The 19,551-nt window shown below is 39.7% G+C and overlaps 1 pseudogene; it reads left to right on the forward strand.

Moving 5' to 3' along the window:
- The window catches only part of LOC124989414 (growth arrest-specific protein 7-like), a 64,896-nt pseudogene that overhangs the window by 30,494 nt on the left and 14,851 nt on the right, over positions 1 to 19,551 (forward strand).

Below are 19,551 nucleotides of genomic sequence, written 5' to 3' on the forward strand. Positions count from 1 at the left end.
TACAAAGGTCACATGGTGTTTATAGTAGAGATGACACAATAGTTTCATAAATTTTGTGAGATAAACCTCCACACAGAGAAATTCAAGACCTTATTGTATATAATGGACACAGCAGTGTTTTCACAGAGACTTGTAGTTGCTAAAAATTAAAATGAAAAGAAAATTTTGAAAGCAACCAGAAGAATACATAAAGTAAGTTACCAGTGATTTCTAATTGATAGCGGATTTTATACAACAGATGCTGGGTCCTAGGAAACATTATTGATCATAAACCTAATGAATCCATCCTCTTATAGGTGGGTGAAGGAGCATTTTGGGTCTCCGTCAATGATTGTCATTTTGTGCCCAGTGTCAGACAATAGCTGAAATGTCTGCTGGTTCCCTTGTTCCCATGACCAGTCATTCTGCTATGTGAATGCAGGTCTGGTTGTGGAAGAGCAGGAGGAAGAGGTGCTATGTAAATGTAGGTCTGTCTGGGGAAGAGCAGGAGGAAGAGGTCAGTGTGCTGTGGCAGGACAGCAAGGTTCCTCATGAGGTGCTCCATTCCCACCACACAGGGAGCTCTGTGTCTGTAGTCCGGCTCCAGGGTGGGATTAATGGAGGAGCCATGGAACTTGTTCTGGAGATTCAACTCAGATTTCAACCCAGAGGAATTGGGGTTTGAACCTTCTACAGATCCAGAAAGAATGGGACAAAACTCCTATATGTGTCATTTGTATAGACATGATGATCAATTGATCAATGCTAAAGCTCTCTCTGGGTGTCAGTTCTGATTATTTTCCATTATGGTAAACATGGCCACTGTCCCTTAGTGAATTGGTGCCTCCATATGGCTTATGTGACCTTGGGATCTGAAGGTCTCATTTGTGTTTAAGCATTCTAGTTCAATGCTGATACTTCCCAAGTTGATATTGAATACATGGCAAAGACCTTACAGCGTTCATCTAGAATGCTAAATTATCCTCATGAATTTCTTTAGCAATTTGTGTTGGTAAGAGTACATACTCTCATGCATAATATGATATTGGGCCCTAATATGAAACCATACACTAACTCTATTCAAAATTGAGCCAATATTTAGACACATAACTAAAATTGTATAATGCATTATAGGAAGACACTTCTTGACTTTGGTCTCCTCAGTGAGTTTTTGGATATGACATCCAAAGCAGAAAAAAATAGAAGAAAATATCAAGTGGGACTATATTAAACTAAATTAATTCTACACACAAAGCAGACACTCAACACATTGAAAAGAAGGATTGGGGTGAGACCTACATTTGAAAACCATGTGACTAGTAGAAGTTTTACTCTCCAAAGTATGCGAGTCACTCACATAGGTAGATAGGCAAAAATCACAGGACTAAACAGATTGTAAATGGGCAAGAAACTTGAAAAATATTTTCCCGAAGAAGACAAATGAATATTCAAACAGTGTATTAGAAAGTGATCAATATAACTGGCCATAAGGAAACTGCAAATCAAATTCAGAAGACAGAACCTCATCATGTTAGATAGTTTAATCGCTAGGAGAGAGGACAGAATAAGTGTTAGTAAGGATCTGAAGAAAAATAAATTTGGGTATAGAAGACTGACTCAATTTATATGTGCACTATTTTTGAGATCAATGTTCCTTTTCCATTATGAGAACTGTATGTATATTCCTTAAAGAATTAGAACTCAAAATATACTGCAAACCTCTAAGAATCTATTCTTCATGGTATTGGCATCAAACAGAGACAGCCACCTGTAGTATTTGAGAAGAATAGGAAGCCTAGAATAGCTCATGCATCTAATGTGAACTAATAAAAGTGCTCTGAAGGTTCATTAGAGAAGAATGTGTTTTCAATGAAGTGGTCCTGGAATAATTGCACATACACATGGAAAAGATTGTAAGTAGACTCTTGTCACATACAAACTACAAAATATATTAAAATGAATTAAACACTATACATAAGACCCAGATCACTCAAAGTTGTAGAAGAAAACCAGGGGAAAGACTTAGGACATTATCATAGGCAAGAATTTTTGGACAAGTCAACAAAATGACAGGAAAACATGAGAAATAGAGACAAAGGGGATTCTATTGAACTAAAAATATTTCTGCATGGGAAAGAATGAATAAGAGTGAAGAGCCTAACTATGTGTGTAATAGCTGCTGTGCAAATACTCTCAACCTGATGACCATCCAGAACATTATGCCCTGCTTGATCAGCATCCGAAGCTGTGAAAAGAGAAGGTTCCTTGCAACCTACATTTAGTTTGGGACACTTTTGCTTATTGGACACTATAAATGTTCTCTTCACTAGGTGCTCTGGATGTCTGACATGGGATACAGGACTCAGTGTTTGTCCTTCTGAGTTTTGGTCTTGCTTTGAGACTAGAACTTCTTGCTTTGCCTCCTTTCTTCCCTTTTGCAATTTTAACATTCACTTGGTGCCATTGTGTATAGGATGCATGTAACTTGGTTTTGATTTTCACAGGGACTGATAGGCAAGAGTTCACCTTCAGTGCCACACAAGCCATGCTATAATAATTAATACATGGGATTCTTCAAGATGGACTGAATGTTGCGTTGTTAGATTGGCATGAGATTGGGGGCCAGGTTTGAAATGCTCTGGAGCGTAATCAGAGCCCATGTCGGGCAATGCACGAGGGTTCAGAGCTATGTATGTGAAGACATGATTGGATCACGATTGGATCATGAGATTCTAATCTCCTCAGTGCATTAGTCCACTTGATAGATGACAAATCTGAATGTCCTACTGGGTTATAACTATAGGCAGGTGGCATGTGGCACCTAGAAGTAGGGTCCTGGGGATTGATTGGGGGAGTTTATCTGACTCTGGTTTCTTCTTTCCTTTCTTTGTCTCCTTCCCAGCTGTTATGAGCGGAGCATATTTTTTCTGCCTCCCTGGTGTTTCTGCCTAGGTGTCAACAGACCATGGGTACAGCTCTGAAACCACGGGTCAAAATAAACCTTCCCTCCTCTTGGTGCACATGTCATGCAATCCCCATGGAGCCTGAAGCAGCAGGAATATCAGCTCATGGAAACCTCACAATACAGTAAAACCAGATTGGAGAAAGACAAAACAGAAATATGGATGGGAAGGTGACTCAGTGTAGAGCCACCCTGACTTCAAATCTCAGTGATGCAATAAATAAATAAATACGCATAAATAAAAAAATAATCAAACACGAAACTTTCTGACTTTACCCTACTCTTGTCAGTTTTTGTCACAGTGTTAAAAGGTGACTACATTGAGGTTCTTTCTTTATAACTGTAATGGTATTAAACATATTTGGTCAGTTCTCATCATAGCAAATTGGAAAGAATCTGTGTGCTCTCCCTGAGAGAGACAGAGAGAATAGAGGAGACACACAGAATGACTCTCTATGGAGAATTGACCAGGTATGTACAATTTGATTACTTGCAGTGGACAGATGTCATCCTTACCTCTGCCCACATGGAAAGAGCTAGTGAGTACTCGAGATGAGCAACACAGTTACAGGGAGAGGCTGCAGAGCCCATGAGATGATGCAGACCTGCCCACATCCACGACCCCACCTGAGCTGCCCTGGCCAGTGTACCCAGTCTTGGTGACTTGGCTTTTTATGTTTCAAAGGAGCTGTGAAGAGCCCCTGGCACACAGTATGATTTTGAGAATCTCACACAGGCTTCTTTCTCCAGCCTGGGATTCCAGGAGTGGTATCAGATCAAGACCCAAACAGGGCTCTTCCCTGACTCTTTCTCCTGTTCTCATAACTAGCCTGGCTTCTCTCTCACTGTATCCAGGAAATTTAATACTATATATGGAAGGTCAGTGAAGAAAGTTGTGTATGAAAATGGTACATGTGTTCCTGAAAATAAAATATGTCCTTGATTTCTAGAGATATTGTACCCTAGGCTTGTGCAGTCAGTGAAGTTGCTGTGTTTTCCAGTTATAAGCTGACTACCTTCACTCTATCTTGTGCACAAGGATGGAGAAAAACTCATTTACAAGATTGACAGATGCAATAACATCAGCTTACAGGGGATGTTGGTTTGAAAAAATAATGGATGAAATCTCTGGCACATTGCACTCAATTGCTGTCCCCATATGGAAAATTCTGTGATGGTCCACTGTCATTCTCAAGATCCATCTGTCCTTCACACAGACCAGACAGGAGAGTCAAATGGAGACATGGTGGATCTCCACTCTTACATCCTGCCAGAACTGGATGGCCCCATTAGTCTCTGCATTCCTCCAGGGGTGGGGAATGGCATTGTTCTTGCTCATAATTTTTCAAAATAGAGGAAGTTATTTTTTGAAGATCTCTGCCATGGTCAGTATTCTAAAAAGTGAAAGAGGCAGAATTATGGAAACTCATGTAAAAGTTTATTTTTTAGCATAACCTAATAATTTCACCTCTAAATAATCTATATTTTAGTGAATTTGGACTGTAGTTTTTATTGATTCTTTTTGGTTATACCTGACAATAGGATTCCTTATGAAATATTCTTAAGAGCATTGAATATAATTTGTTCTAATTGAGTTCCCAAGGCCTCCTCTTTCCCTTCCCCATCCACTTCTGAACTTTTGCTATTTACTTATGATTGTTTTAATATTAGCATTTTGTGTTAGCTAATTCAAAACAAAGAGAGGGGATTAAAAATGAGTAGAAAAGGATCAGTGGAGTAGACAAAGGGGAATGAAGGGAAGGGAGGAGGAATGGGATAGGAAAACACAGGGGAATGATTTGACCTATCTGTCCCATGGACATATATTAGTATACCACAGTGAACTATGGAGATTTCTCATTCCAGAGCTGCACAGGTTCATATATTAATATTTAGGTGGAGGGCTCTCATGTGCTCAATTGTGAATCTGTTTTCCAAAAAATAGGGAAGATATTGTAAGGCTGCTTGGGACCCATGGTGATAGCCGCCACTGCACGGTCCTGCTGAACTGCTCGCCAATAGCTCCCAGAAAAATGCACCGCAGACATGAGGTCTCATGCAAGAGACTTTATTATGCGGATGACTAACATGTCCGCTCAGGGCAAAATAAAAGGAAAAAAGAGAGAGATGGCGTGTGGCTTCTCCCTGATATTGGAATTTCGTGGGCTGGAAGGAAGCAATAGCAGAGGAGAATATTTGCAAGGTGACAGATGAACCAATAGCTATTTAGCATGTTAGGACGTAATTTGGGAAGCAGGAAAATGGCAACAGCATAAGCTGGAAATTCCTGTAATGTAAGAGGCGAGCAGAGCACAGATTGACAGGTGGTGGGGAGTTGGAGTATCAGTTTATATTACATTCCCCCATTTTTTATCTTATAAAAAAATCTTTTTGGGTGCATGGATGAAGGTCAGTCTTTTGTAATTACTTCTTGTTGAGTGTGGATGTAGAGTTGAATCAGGGGAGACATCATCGTGGCAAGACTTGATAGTTCCTCTGGGGGCACATCAGAGCCAGGCTCAGATTTCTGTACAATACTGATATTTATGTAAGACAAGCTGATTAGTTGACATGGAAGTAAAAAGACAGGGAACTCCCCTTTTTTGGCTGACATTCTATTGGAAAAAAATTCAGTGGTTAGGAAAACTACAAACAGGAATCCAGTTCTCATGGCTGGGCGTGGTTGTCTGGTGTTTCAGTTGTCTGGTTCCCAATTTCTGGAATGGGAGAAAGGGTGGAGGGCTTCATGATCTTCAGTCTGAGATGAAGGGGTCCCATGGGAGTGGCCAAGTATTGGTTAGAAGAAACCTGTAGGTTAGGAGTTGGAGAGTGGTTAGCATTTGACCAGAGATGAGGGCTGTCTTGGAATCCCTATGGGAGAACTGTCCAGTTTATCTAAGAAGAAACTCAAGTGAAAGGGTCAGTTCAAATAAAAGCAAAGAGATCCGGTGAATCAGAGTGAAGTGGGACAGTAAAAATTGCATCCTTCAAATCTAGCACTGAAAAGAATGTGATGGAAGAAGGAATAGAAGAAAGCAGGGTGTACACAATGGGGAAGATGGGGACCACTACTGAGTTAATGATGCAGAGGTCTTGCACTAAATGGTAAGATCCATTAGGTTTCCTAACAGCCAGGATGGGAGTGTTAGAAGGTGAGTTGCCAGGGCACAGGAATTCTTTCTGCCTTAAATCCTCGATGATTGCTTGAAGTCCTATAAGGCTCCTTCAGGGAAGGGGATATTGGGCCCGGGCTGGGTAGGATGTTGGGTCCTTTAGATGAATGAGTACAAGTGAGCATTTAGCTACAGAGGGTGTATGAGTGTCCCAGATCTTGGGGTCAAACAGGGAGGGAGGAAAGGGATATGAGGACTCTGTTTGAGCTGTATATTCCTGTAGAGTCATAAGGAGAGGAATAGCAGAGGAGTCTTGACTGAGGCACATGATGGGTGAGAAGGAAATAGAGGCACCCAATTTGGTTAGGATATCCCATCCCAGAAGGGGAATGGGACATGAAGGAATTATTAAAAAGGAATGAGTAAAGCCAATTTGTCCTATATGGCAGCTTATTGGAGGGATTTGTAAGGGATTATATGGTTTTCCCACTACCCCGACAATAGAGGATTTGGCAGAGGATGTGGGCCCCCCAAATTCCCACAGCACTGAGAAGGTGGCTCCAGTGTCTATAAGGAAAGGGATCTGTCTGCTGCCACTGTAAGGGTCACCAGGGCTCCTGAGTGGTGATAGTCATGGGGTGCAGAAGTCCCAGGCCCCTTCACTCATCCATTGCCAATTCCAGCAAGTCACCAGAGGGAGGGGTCAAGGATGACCTGGCACTTCGCTGAGCACCAGGGCAATCCATTGCCCAATGTCCCAGTTGTGGCATTTCAGACAAGGATTTGGGGGCTGCCGGGGGTTGGGGCAGGCTCGTGTCCAGTGGTTCTCTTGCCCACACTTGAGGCATGAGCTTGGAGGTCTTCTGGGAGCTTGGGTGCCCCTAGCGGTGGACAGTTGGGCAGGTCTAGCTGGCTGAAAGGCTTTGGACAGCATTGGGTATTTTAATTTTTGTTTTTTTTTTTCTTCCCTTCCATTACAGACCTTGAATGCCACTGCTAGAACCTGTGACTGTGGGGTAAGAGGCCCCCTATCCAACTGCCTCAATTTAACCTTTATGTCAGGCTAACTTTGGGAAAAGTAATAAGTCATAAGTAGCTGCCGTCCCTCTGGGGTCTCAGGATCCTTGTTAGTGTACCTGAGCATGGCCTCTGTAAGGCAGCTTAGAAATGCTGATGGGTTTTCATCTCTGTCCTGTATTACTTCCTGAAGTTCATCATAGTTAATGGGTTTAATAGCAGCCTTTCATCGAACTGCAAGGATGCAGGTTTGAAACCCATCCCACTGTAGACACCCAGTCTCGGTATTATACTTCCATAGAGGCTCCCTATCTGGTACTGCTTCAGACCCAATGGGGTGGGTTTGGGTCGATTGATGAATCTCATCTGCATAATTGCACACCTGTTCCCAAACTCTCCTGCATTCCTCAGGGTTTATGGTGTTGGACATGATCATGTAAATGTCATGCTAAGAAAAGTTATAAGACTGGGTAAGGTACTGAAATTCCTTAATGAAGGTTGCAGGGTTGGAGGTGAAGGAACATAGCAACTTTTCTATTTGAGACATCTTGGACAGTGAAAAGGGGACATAGACTCTGATTACTCCCTCCACACCACCCACCTCCCATAAAGGAGCTAGGACATGTGCACGAGACTGCATGGTGGGAGGACTTGGTGGGCTGAGTGGAGGAGTGGAAGGAGAAACAGAATGAGGCAAAGGAGAGCAATGAACAGGGGCTTCTGCAATAGGAGGCCTGTAAGGAGATGATTCATCAGCTGGATCAAACTCAGAAGAGAAAGAAGGGTTAAAAGGGGGAGGAGAAGCCAAGAGAACGTGTTCAGGTTTTTGAGGAGAGCAGAGATTAGGTTTAGCACGAAAGAAAGGAAAAATACAAAGGGAAAAGTCTCTTTCCATTCACCAGGTCACCCACATATGTACTTAATTATACATAGTATAATTATGCATATAATTATACCTAGTATAAAGGTAGAATTTAGGGTGTCTTAAATAGACCATTCTGATTTACTACCTAAAGACAGTTTAGCTCTAATTCAGGGAAGAGGTGAAGGTGTTTGAGATTGTTTAATACACATCTCAGGAGCGAGTTTGCCAGGGTGGATGTCCTAGATCCCATGGCGAAGACTGAGAGAGGCCTAAGTTAGTGATCGGGAGTCCCACGATCATATGTTAGGCAATGAGAAGGTAGTACACAGTCTGGTCATCACACAGTACCAGTGTCTACCAGGCATTAGCTGAGAGAGTTTGAGGACCTGGCAAGGATTTCGAGTGGGATGAGAAAATAAGCCTCAAACCCTGAGAGAGAATCTCAGCACCATAAAATCAGGAATCCACCTGGCAAATAAGACCACTATAGGGACCAACTGTAACTTTGAAAGTCGTGACTGGGGGTACCCCCACACCTCAGCAGCCTCGAGAGCCCTGGATACTCAACAGTCACTTCTCAGGTCAGCAGAAGTGTGTTTAAGTGGTCTAGGGGACCTGCCTAAGGGGAACTCACCAATTTGGAGTCCGGTGTTGCATGCAGAAAACTGGGCGTCCAGGTAAATGGAAGGTGAGCCTGTATCCGCGGGCACTGGGACATTTGGATGGGATTCCACTTGATAAGTTAGCAGAAGGACCCATCCCAGTTTTCAGCACCACATGTAAGGTAGCTTGGGACCTGTGGCGATAGCCACTGTTGCGTGTTCCCGCTGAACTGCCACCTGCTTGCTCAGCTTGCCAATAGCCCCAGAAAAATGCACCGCAGACACGAGGTCTCATGCAAGAGACTTTATTATGCGGATGACTAACACATCCGCTCAGGGCAAAAGAAAAGGAAAAAAGAGAGAGATGGCATGTGGCTTCTCCCAGATATTGCAATCTAGTGGGCTGAAGGAACCAATAGCAGAGGGTAATACTTGCAAGCTGACTGATGAACCAATTGCTATTTAGCATGTTAGGACGTAACATGGGAAACAGGAAAATGGCGACAGTGTAAGACAGAAATTCCTGTAACGTAAGACGCGGACAGAGCGCAGATTGACAGGTCGTGGGGAGGTGAAGTATCGGCTTTGTATTACAGATATAAAGTTCACGAGAGATACAGGGTCAACAAATATGCATGAAGGGGTAATTTGACAATGCCTCTAAACATCTATAATGAAGCTACTATGGTCAATAAGACAAAAAGTGACCTGCAGGTCAATGCCATCACTATGGCAGAGCAATGACATATTTCACAGAACTAGGGAACATAGTCCAAAGATGCACATGGAAGAGGAGAAGGCCCAGAATAGCCAGGCAACCCTGAGTCACAAGAGCAGTGCTGGAGGCTTCAATACCACATGCCAAATGATGCTACAGATCAAGGGCAACAAAACAGCATGGTATTGACGTAAAAGACAGGAAGACCAACAGAATGGAATAAAAGACACAGAGGCAAGTCACACAGGTACAGCCATCTGACATCTGACATCTGACAACGTGCTGAAAATAAATGTTGGAGGAAAGGCAGTGTTTTATACAGAGAGTGCCGGGCACACTGGATGCCCATATATAGAAAGCAGAAGCTGTACAAATGTCAACTTGAAATGTATCAGAGACCTAGGAATGACAGCTAAGCACTGCAGCTCTCTCAGAGACACTGCAGAACATTCAACATATTGACCCAGGCTCCAACCTTCTTAATAAGTCTCCTATGGCTCAAGAAAAAAGAAATCAAACTAGGCATGATGGTGCACCCTTGAAATCCCAGTGACTTGGGAGGCTGAGGCACAAGGCTCTCAAGTTCAAAGTCAATATCACCAAATTATTGAGACCCTTATCAACTTAGTGAGACCCTGACCAAAAATATAAAATAAAAATGACTGGGGATGAGGCTCAGTGGGTGAGCTTCCCTGGGTTCTAGACCTGGAACCAAAAAAAAAAAAAAAAAGAAAAAAAGAAAAAGATAGAAAGAAAACCAAGAATGGATAAGTGGTGTGGAAGCAAAATGAGAAACTTCTGCAATAAAAGGAAACAATTAGGAGTGTGAAAAGACAGCCTTTGTAATGGGAGAAAATCTTCACCATCTACACTTGCTACAGAGCATTAATAACCATGATGTATAAGACTGAGCACACACAGAAAACCAACCCTCCCAAAATTCAACTATGATAAAACAAATGAAAGACTGAACAAACCAAGACAAAATAAATTAATCTAGTCAGTAAATGTAAAAGATCTGAAAAAGCATTTCTCAAAGAAGAAATATAAATGGGCAACAAATATATGTGTGAATTCTCAACATCCTTAACAATTACAGAAATGAAAATCAAACAACACTATAATTTTATCTCCCTTATGAATTCAAAAATTCAGGGATAAAATGCATATTAACTGCTGGTGAGGATGTTGGAAAGTGCACTTATACACTGTTGTTGGGACTGCAAATTAATACAACCACTGTGGAAAACAGTGTGGAGATTCCACAAAAGGATAGGAATGGAAACAAGCAGCCTAACTACCCCACTCCTGGGTATTGTTCAAAACCACTAAAATCACCATAATATAGAGATACAGGGAAGTCAGTGTATTCATAGGTGCAATTCATAAGAGCCAAATTGTGGAATAAGCATAGGTGCCCACCAACACATAAAAGATTCAAGAAAATGTGATGTATGTGCCCAAGTGAGCATAAAAATAAAATTGTGTCATTTGCTGGTGAATGGATAGAACTGAAGAATAATGCCTGGAGACAGGAGTTAGCGTCAGAAAGTCCATAGTCAAATGCTTTTTGCTCATATGTGGATAAGAGAGGCGGGGTGGAGGGAGAGGGGTAGATAAGATGAAAAGGAATATAAAAGGGATCTTTTTAGAACAGGAGGGTATCCAATAGAATAGAGGAAGGGTTTGAGAGGGAGAGAAAATTAACCACATCGTCCTATGCCCATTATGAAACTAGCACAATGAATTATATGCATATATATATAAATATATATGTATACATATATATATATATATATATATATACACATTTGAAATTGAAATACTAATAGAAGGAGTTCAAAAGAGTAGAGCAGGCAGATCAGGAGGAAGAGAAAGGTAAGGAATGGGAAAGTATGGTGGAACAAAATTTATGGAATCATGTTATGTGCAGTATGAATATCTCATTATTTATGCCTCTAGTATGTAGTGTCATCCTACAAAAGAAAAATGAAAAATGATAGGAATGAAAATTATTCTCTGTAGCACTGGAATATGAACAATGAGCATTCCTACAGTGAGTGTCTTTGGGATACACATGATGGTGAGATTCACTGTGGCATGTTTGCATAGCAAGTAGGACAAATCTATTCTTCTATTCTGTCCTGATCCATTTCATCCTCCCTTCCCCTCAATCCCCTTTATCGAGTCTACAGATCTTATATTTTGATGGAAGACCTCCTTTCTCTGTCTCTGTCTCTCTCTCCCCCTTTCTCTTTTCTTCCTCACTTTGGAATAACTTCCATATATCTGAGAAAATATTTAACCTTTGACTTTTTGAATCTGACTTTTATTTCATTTATCAGCACATGCATAATGTCATTCTTTATTATGACTGAGTAATATTCCATTGTGTATATATATATCACATATTCTTTATCCATTCATCTGTTGAAGAGAACTCAGGTGGTTCCATAGCTTGGCTCTTGTGAATTCAGATTCTATAAACATTGATCTGGCTACATCATTGTAGTATACTGATTTAAAATCCTTTGGAAAATACTGAGGACTGGTGTAGCTGTGTCATGTGGTGATTCCATTCCTAGTTTTTTACAAATGTCCATATGACTTTCCAGAGTGGTTGTTCCAAGTTGCAGTGCTATCAACAATTCAGGAATGTACATTTTCCCCACATTCTGGCCAATATTTATTGCTATTTGTACTCTCGATAACTGCCATTCTGACTGGAGTGGGTTGAAATATCATTGTAGTTTTAATTCTCATTCCCCTAATTTCTAGAGATGCTGACTATGTTTCCATGTATTTCCTGAGCATTTTTATATATTTTTGTGAAGTGTACTTTGATTTCTTTTGCCTAGTTAATAATTGGGCTATTTGTTTTCTGGTGTTAAGGTTTTTAAATTCTTTGTATATTTGGAATGCTAAAAGTCTATCTGAGGAACAGAAGCCTGAGATCTTCTCCCATTATTTAGGCCCTCTCCTTGCACACTTTTTCTTTTAAAAACTTTGTTTGTTCTAGTCAGTTATACATGACAGTAGAAGGCATTTGCACATGTTGATAGATCATACAAAAATGGAGTGTATTCTCTCATTTTTCTGATTTTACATATTGTAGGATCACATTGGTCATTCAGTCATATGTACATGAGGTAATAATGTCTGTTTCAGTCTATATTAGTCCTTCCCGATCCCCTCCCTTTACTCCTCTCTACTTAAAATAAACTGTATTCTTCCCTATTCACCCCCTTATTGTAAACTATCATTCACATCAAAGAAAACATTCCTCCTTTTGTGTTTTGGGAATGACTTATTTCACTTAGCATGATATTCTCCAACTCAATGCATTGACCAGCAAATGCCATAATTTCTTTCTTCTTTAATGCTGAGTAATGTTACATTGTATCCCCAGCGGCAATGTATAAGTATCCCTTTTTCCCCACATTCATTCCAATACTTATTATTGCTTGTATTCTTGACAATTGCCATTCTGTGTAGAGTGTGAAGAAATCTTAGAGCTGTTTTGATTTTCATTTCTCTATTTGCTAAAATGGTTGAACATTTTCCATACATTTCTTTATTGATTGTATTTCATCTTCCATGAAGTGTCTGTTCAGTTCCTTAGCCCATGTATTGATTGGGCTATTTTTTTTAATGTAAACAAATAGGATACATGTTGTTTCTCTGTTTGTACAGGGAGTAAAGGCATACCATTTGTGTAATCATAAATTTACATAGGGTAATATTGTTTGATTCCTTCTGTTATTTTTTCCCTTCCCCCCACCCCTCCCACCTCTCTTTTCCCTCTATACAGTCCTTCCTTCCTCCATTCTTGCCCCCCTCCCTAACCCTAACCCTAAATCTAAACCTAACCCTAAAACCAACCCCTCACACCCCCCATTAGGTGTCATCATCCGCTTGATCCAGTGAGATCATTCATCCTTTGCTTTTTTGAGATTGGATTACCTCAGTTAGCATAATATTGTGCAATTTCATCCATCTGCCTGCAAATGTCATAATTTCATCATTCTTCTTGGTGGAGTAATATTCTGTTGTATATGTGTACCACAGTTTCTTTATCCATTCATCAATTGAAGGACATCTAGGTTGGTTCCAGAAGCTGGCTACTGTGAATTGAGCAGCTATGAATATTGATGTGGCTGTATCTCTGTAGTATGCTGATTTTAAGTCCTTGGGTATAGGCCAAGGAGTGGGATAGCTGGGTCAAATGGTGGGTCCATTCCAAGTTTTCTGAGGAATCTCCATACTGCTTTCCAGAGTGGCTGCACTAATTTGCAACCCCACCAACAATGTATGAATGTACCATTTCCCCCACATCCTCGCCAACACCTATTGTTGCTCATGTTCTTGATAATCACCATTCTAATTGGGGTGAGATGGAATCTTAGGGTAGTTTTGATTTGCATTTCCCTTCTTACTAGAGATGTTGAACATTTTTTCATATATCTATTGATTGCTTGTAGATCTTCTGTGAAGTGTCTGTTCATTTCCTTAGCCCATTTGTGATTGGATTATTTGTATTCTTGGTGAAGAGTTTTTTGGGTACTTTATATATTCTGGAAATTAGTGCTCTATCTGAATTATGACTGCCAAAGATCTTCTCCCACTCTGTAGGCTCTCTCTTTACATTACTGATAGTTTTCTTTGCTGAGAGAAAGCTTTTTAGTTTGAATCTATCCCAGCTATTGATTCTTGCTTTTCTTTCTTGTGCTATGGTAGTCCTGTTAAGGAAGTCTGATACTATGCCACTATGCCAACAAGTTGAAGATTTGAATCTACTTTTTCTTCTATATGGCGAAGTGTCTCTGGTCTGATTTAGAGGATCTTGACCCATTTTGAGTTGAGTTTTTGTGCAGGGTGACAGATAGGGGTTTAATTTCATTCTGCTTCATATGGATTTCCAGGTTTCCCAGCACCATTTGTGAAGAGGCTAAATTTCTCCATTGCATATTTTTGGCACCTTTGTCGAATACGAGAAAATTGTATTTAATAGGGTTTGTGTACATGTTCTCTATTCTGTACCATTGATATACCTGTCTATTTTGATACCAATACCATGGCATTTTTATTACTATTGCTTTGTAGTATAGTTGAAGATCTCGTATTGCGATACCCTCTGCTTTGCTCTTTCTGCTAGGATTGCTTTAGCTATTCTGGGTTTCTTATTCTTCTAGATGAATTTCATAATTGCTTGCTCTATTTCTGCAAGGTACATCATTGGGATTTTAATTGGAATTGCATTGAATCTGTATACCACTTTTGGTAGTATGGCCATTTTGATAATATTAATTCTGCCTATTCAAGAACCTGGGAGATCTTTCCATCTTCTAAGATTTTCTTTCATTTATTTCTTTAGTGTTCTGTAGTTCTCATTGTAGAGGTCTTTCACCTCTGTTGTGAGATTGATTCCCAAGTATTTTATTTTTTTTGAGCCTATTGTGAATGGGGTAGTTTACCTAACTTCTCTTTCTGTAGATTCATCAATTATGTATACAAATGCATTGGATTTATGAGTATTGACCTTGTAACCTGCTACTTTACTGAATTTATTTATGAGTTCTAAAAGTTTTCTGATGGAATTTCCTGGTTCCTGTAAATATATAATCATGTCATCAGTGAACAGGGATAGTTTGAATTCTTCTTTTTTCTATTTGTATCCCTTTAATTTCTTTGGTTGGTCTAATTGCTCTGGCTAGAGTTACAAAGACTATGTTGAATAGAAGTGGTGAAAGAGAGCATCCCTCCCTTGTTCCACTTTTTAGGGAGAATGCTTTCAGTTTTGCACCATGTAGAACGATATTGGCCATGGGCTTAATGTAGATGACCATTACAATGTTAAGGAATGTTCCATCTATCCCTATATTTTCTAGTGTTTTGTGCATGAAGGGGTTCTGTATTTTATCAAATGCTTTTTCTGCTTCTATTGAAATGATCATTTGATTCTTAACTTTAAGTCTGTTGATGTGGTGAATGACATTTATTGATTTCCAGGTGTTGAACCAACCTTGCATCCCTGGTATAAAACCCACTTGATCATGGTGCACTATCTTTTTAATATATTTATGTATGTGATTTGCTAAAATATTATTGAGAATTTTTGCGTCAAAGTTCATTAAAGATATTGGTCTGAAATTTTCTTTCCTCTATGTGTCTTTGTCTGGTTTAGGTATCAGGGTGATATTGGCTTCATAGAATGAGTTTGGGAGGTTTCCCAACTCTTCTATTTCATTGTATACTTTGAAGAGTATTGGAATGAGCTCTTCTTTAAAGGATTTGTAGCACTCAACTGAGAACCATCTGGTCCCGGACTTTTCTTTGTTAGTGTGTTTTTGATGACTTCTTCTATTTCATTGCTTGAAATTTATTTATTTTGGTTGTGTATGTCCTCCTCGTTCAGTTTAGGTAATTCATATGACTCTACAATCTTGTTGATGTCTTCCAGGTTTTTCTGTTTGTTGGAGTATAGATTTTCAAAATAGCTTCTAATTATGTCTTGCATTTCACTCGTGTCTGTAGTGATATTTCCTTGTTCATTCTGAATTTTACTAATTTGAATTTTCTCTCTCTTTCTCTTTATAGTGTGACTAAGGTTTTATCAATTTTGTTTATTTTTTCAAAGAACCAACTCTTTATTTTGTTAATGTTTTTGATTGTTTCTTTTGTTTCAATTTCACTGATTTCTGCTCTGATTTTAACTATTTCCTGTCTTCTACTACTTTTGGTGTTGGTCTGCTCTTCTTTTCCTAGGACTTTGAACTGTAGTGTTAAGTCATTTATTTGTTGATTTTTTCTTATTTTTTTTGAATGCCGTCCATGAAATAAATCTTCCTCTAAGTACTACTTTCTTAGTGTCCCAGAGATTTTGATATAATATGTCTTTGTCCTCATTTACCTCTAAGAATTTATTTCCCTCCTGATGTCTTCTGTTATCCATTCATCATATAATAGCATATTATTTAATTTCCTGGTATTGGAAAAGTTTCTGTTTTTTATTCTGTCATTTATATCTAATTTCAATCCATTATGATCTGATAGAATACAAGGTAGTACCTCTATCTTCTTGTATTTGCTAACATTAGCTTTGTGGCGTAAAATATGGTCTATTTTAGTGCTGCTGGAAAGAAAATGTATTCATTCTTTGTTGGGTGGTATATTCTATATATGTTGGTTAAGTCTAAAGTGTTGATTGTGTTATTGAGATCTATGGTTTCTTTATTCAATTTTTGTTTGGAAGATCTGTCCAGTGGCGAGGGAGGTGTGGTAAAATCACCTAGTATTATTGTGTTGTGGTCTATTTGATTTCTGGAATTGAGAATGATTTGTTTGATGTACATTGATGATTCACTCTTCGGGGCATAGATATTTTTGATGGCTATGTCTTCCTAATTGATGCTTCCCTTAAGCAGTATTTAATGTCCTTCTTTATCCCTTCTGACTAGTTTTAGCTTGAAGTCCACATTATCTGAAATGAGGATGGATATTCCAGCTGTTTTCCTATGTCTGTGTGCATGGTATGTTTTTTCCCATCCTTTCACCTTTAGTCTGTGGGTATCTCTTTCAATGAGATGAATCTCTTGCAGGCAGCATATTGTTGGATTATTTTTTTAATCTAATCTGCCAGTCTATGTCTTTTTATTGATGAGTTCAGGCCACTAACATTCAGGGTTATTATTGTGATATGATTTGTATTCCATCATTTGACTCATTTTTGTTTTTTGACATGATTTAGTTTCTCCTTTATTTGGCTATTCCTTTATGATACTTCCTCCCGTTGCTGATTTGCATCATTGTTTTTCATCTCTTCCTTATGGAATATTTTGATGAGAATGTTCTGTGATGCCATCTTTCTTTTTGTCACCTCTTTTAGCTTTTGTTTATCATGGAAGGATTTTGTATCATTGTCAAATGTGAAAGTACGTTTTGCTGTGTATAAGATTCTTGGTTGGCATCTGTTTCCTTTCAGAGCTTGGTAAATGTTGTTCCAGGCCCTTCTAGCTTTTAGGGTCTGGATTGAAAAATCTGCTGATATTCTCATTGGTTTCCCCCTGAATGTAATTTGATTCTTTTCTCTCGCAGCCTTCAAATTCTGTCTTTATTTTGTATGTTAGGTATTTTCATAATAATATGCCTTGGTGTGGGTCTGTTGTAATTTTGTATATTTGGAGTACTATAAGCCTCTCCTCATTTGCTTCCCTGATTGTTTTAATTATGTACATTCTGAACTCCCTTTCTGACATTTCTTCTGCTGTGCTATCATTTGCTTTTATTGATATAGTATCTAGATTTGTTTCAGTCATTTTCTTCCCTTGTTTTCTCATATTGGTCAGATATCAGTGGGACTCTGAGATATTGCAGATTTCCTCTATTGGCTTATAGTAGATTTGCAGTATATCACCTCCCAGCCTTCAGTAGCCTGAACTCTCAGAGGAACTTCTTGTGCTTCAGGAGTCTTGTTAGGGAGTCTGTTCCGTTGGTGACATATAAGAGTTCTTGGCCTTCATTTTCTTCAGGAAGTTGCAGAGATTTTGGTTTAATTTCCCAGTTATTGATTTATGTTTGTTGATCTTGGGTCCTACTCTTGACTAAATTTCTTTATGGACTCGAGAAGTCTTCTGGTGGAGACTTTCTGGGTCTTCTAAATATAGGATCAAGTCTTCAGCAAGTAGTTTGAGCTCTTCTTTTCCTCTTTGTATCTCTTTAATTCCCTTCTCTCGCCAGATATTTGACCAGGGTCTAAAGTATGATATTGGGTCATAGTGGTGTAAGAGGGAAAGCCTCATCTTGCTCCTGCTTTCATAGGAAATTCTTTCAGTTTTTCTTCATTTAGTTTAATGTTGACCTGTGTTTCTCACATGTGTTATTCACAATGTTGAGGTGAGTTCTTTCTATTAGAATTTTCTCATGTGTATTGTACATGTGTGGGTGGTATAGTGTGTAAAGAGCTTATTTTGGCATCTATTAAGATAAATATATCATTCTTTCAGTCTAAGTTTCAGTGGATCATATTTGTAGATTTGTGTAGATTGAATCATTTTTACATCTATGGGACAAAGTCCATTTGGTGATAGTGTACTATCCTTTTAATGTGTTTTTGTATTTTACTGGCCAGTATTTTATTAAGAATATTTGTGGTATTATTGATGATCCTTGGTATCTTAGTAGTCTTGGGACTGCAGCATTGTGGAGCAGATACAAACCAAAACCCAGATATCTGAGTTTGCAGTAGGTCTGCCTGGGCCTTTCTGAGCCTAGCAATCCAGGGGGATGTCAGAATCTGGGAGCATTTTACCCTGTGAAACACAGGATGGAGAGACAGGGGAAAGCTGGGCTCCCCCAACTCTGCCAATCCTTAAATGCTCTGGGACAGACAGGTCTCCATGTCCCTTCCTGGTCCTGCATGCACTGATCTTGGTTTGCACCAGATTTAGTATTGCCCAGCTCTAAGCAGGGACCTCCTGCTATCCAACCCCAGACTACAAACTCTCACTAGGCCCCAAACTGTACCACCAGTTGCTGCTAAGTGGATGACCAGCCTGTATCAGAAAGTTCTCCATGACAGGCCCACAGGCCCTGGATCCCAACCCTCAGCACCTCTGGTGAGAGAGGTGCCTGACCAGGAATTCAAAAGGGTGGTAGTTGGAGAAAATTTGGGGACTAAATCAGCGACCAGGAATGGTGGGGCCTGTGGTGGTCTAAGGGGCTAAGATTAGGCTCCTACATCACAAGAGAGGAACACAAAGAAGACTTTGTTCCATCCAGCGGAACTGATGCAGAGAAAGGAGACACCAACAATCTTTAGTTTGATGAGATTTATTCTATCCTCCCTGTTTCTCTGTCTTCTTTGTATTCCCACTATCTCCCTTCTTCCTCCCTCTAACTCTCTCCACCCCAGGCACCTAGCTTATTAGCCAATTACAGCAAAGCTTATTCTCACACAGGAGAGCATGCAGAGGAATGGCAGCATAACACTATATGAATCACGAGCTATCCACGCACAGCATGATATTAGATAACCAATCCATTAGCCTGGAGTTAACATGTCATAACTCTCCAAGGAACAAGTAAGCAAGCAGTCTTTTTGAGTACTTCCTTATTTTGGTAGCCAGTGCCCTTTGGCTCACTGCCAGGTGCCAACTTGTCCAAGATGGTCCTCAACAGGCTCCCCCTTTTTTATTGTTAAAAGAAAAGGAGAGTGACTGTGTCTGTCTTAGGTGCCAGAGTCCGACTTTATCCTTACCCGTCATTGGGAGTCAAAGAGCTGTTGTCATGATTTGATC

Source organism: Sciurus carolinensis, chromosome 7 (genome assembly GCF_902686445.1).
Source record: "Sciurus carolinensis chromosome 7, mSciCar1.2, whole genome shotgun sequence".
Classification (NCBI taxonomy): Eukaryota; Metazoa; Chordata; class Mammalia; order Rodentia; family Sciuridae; genus Sciurus; species Sciurus carolinensis.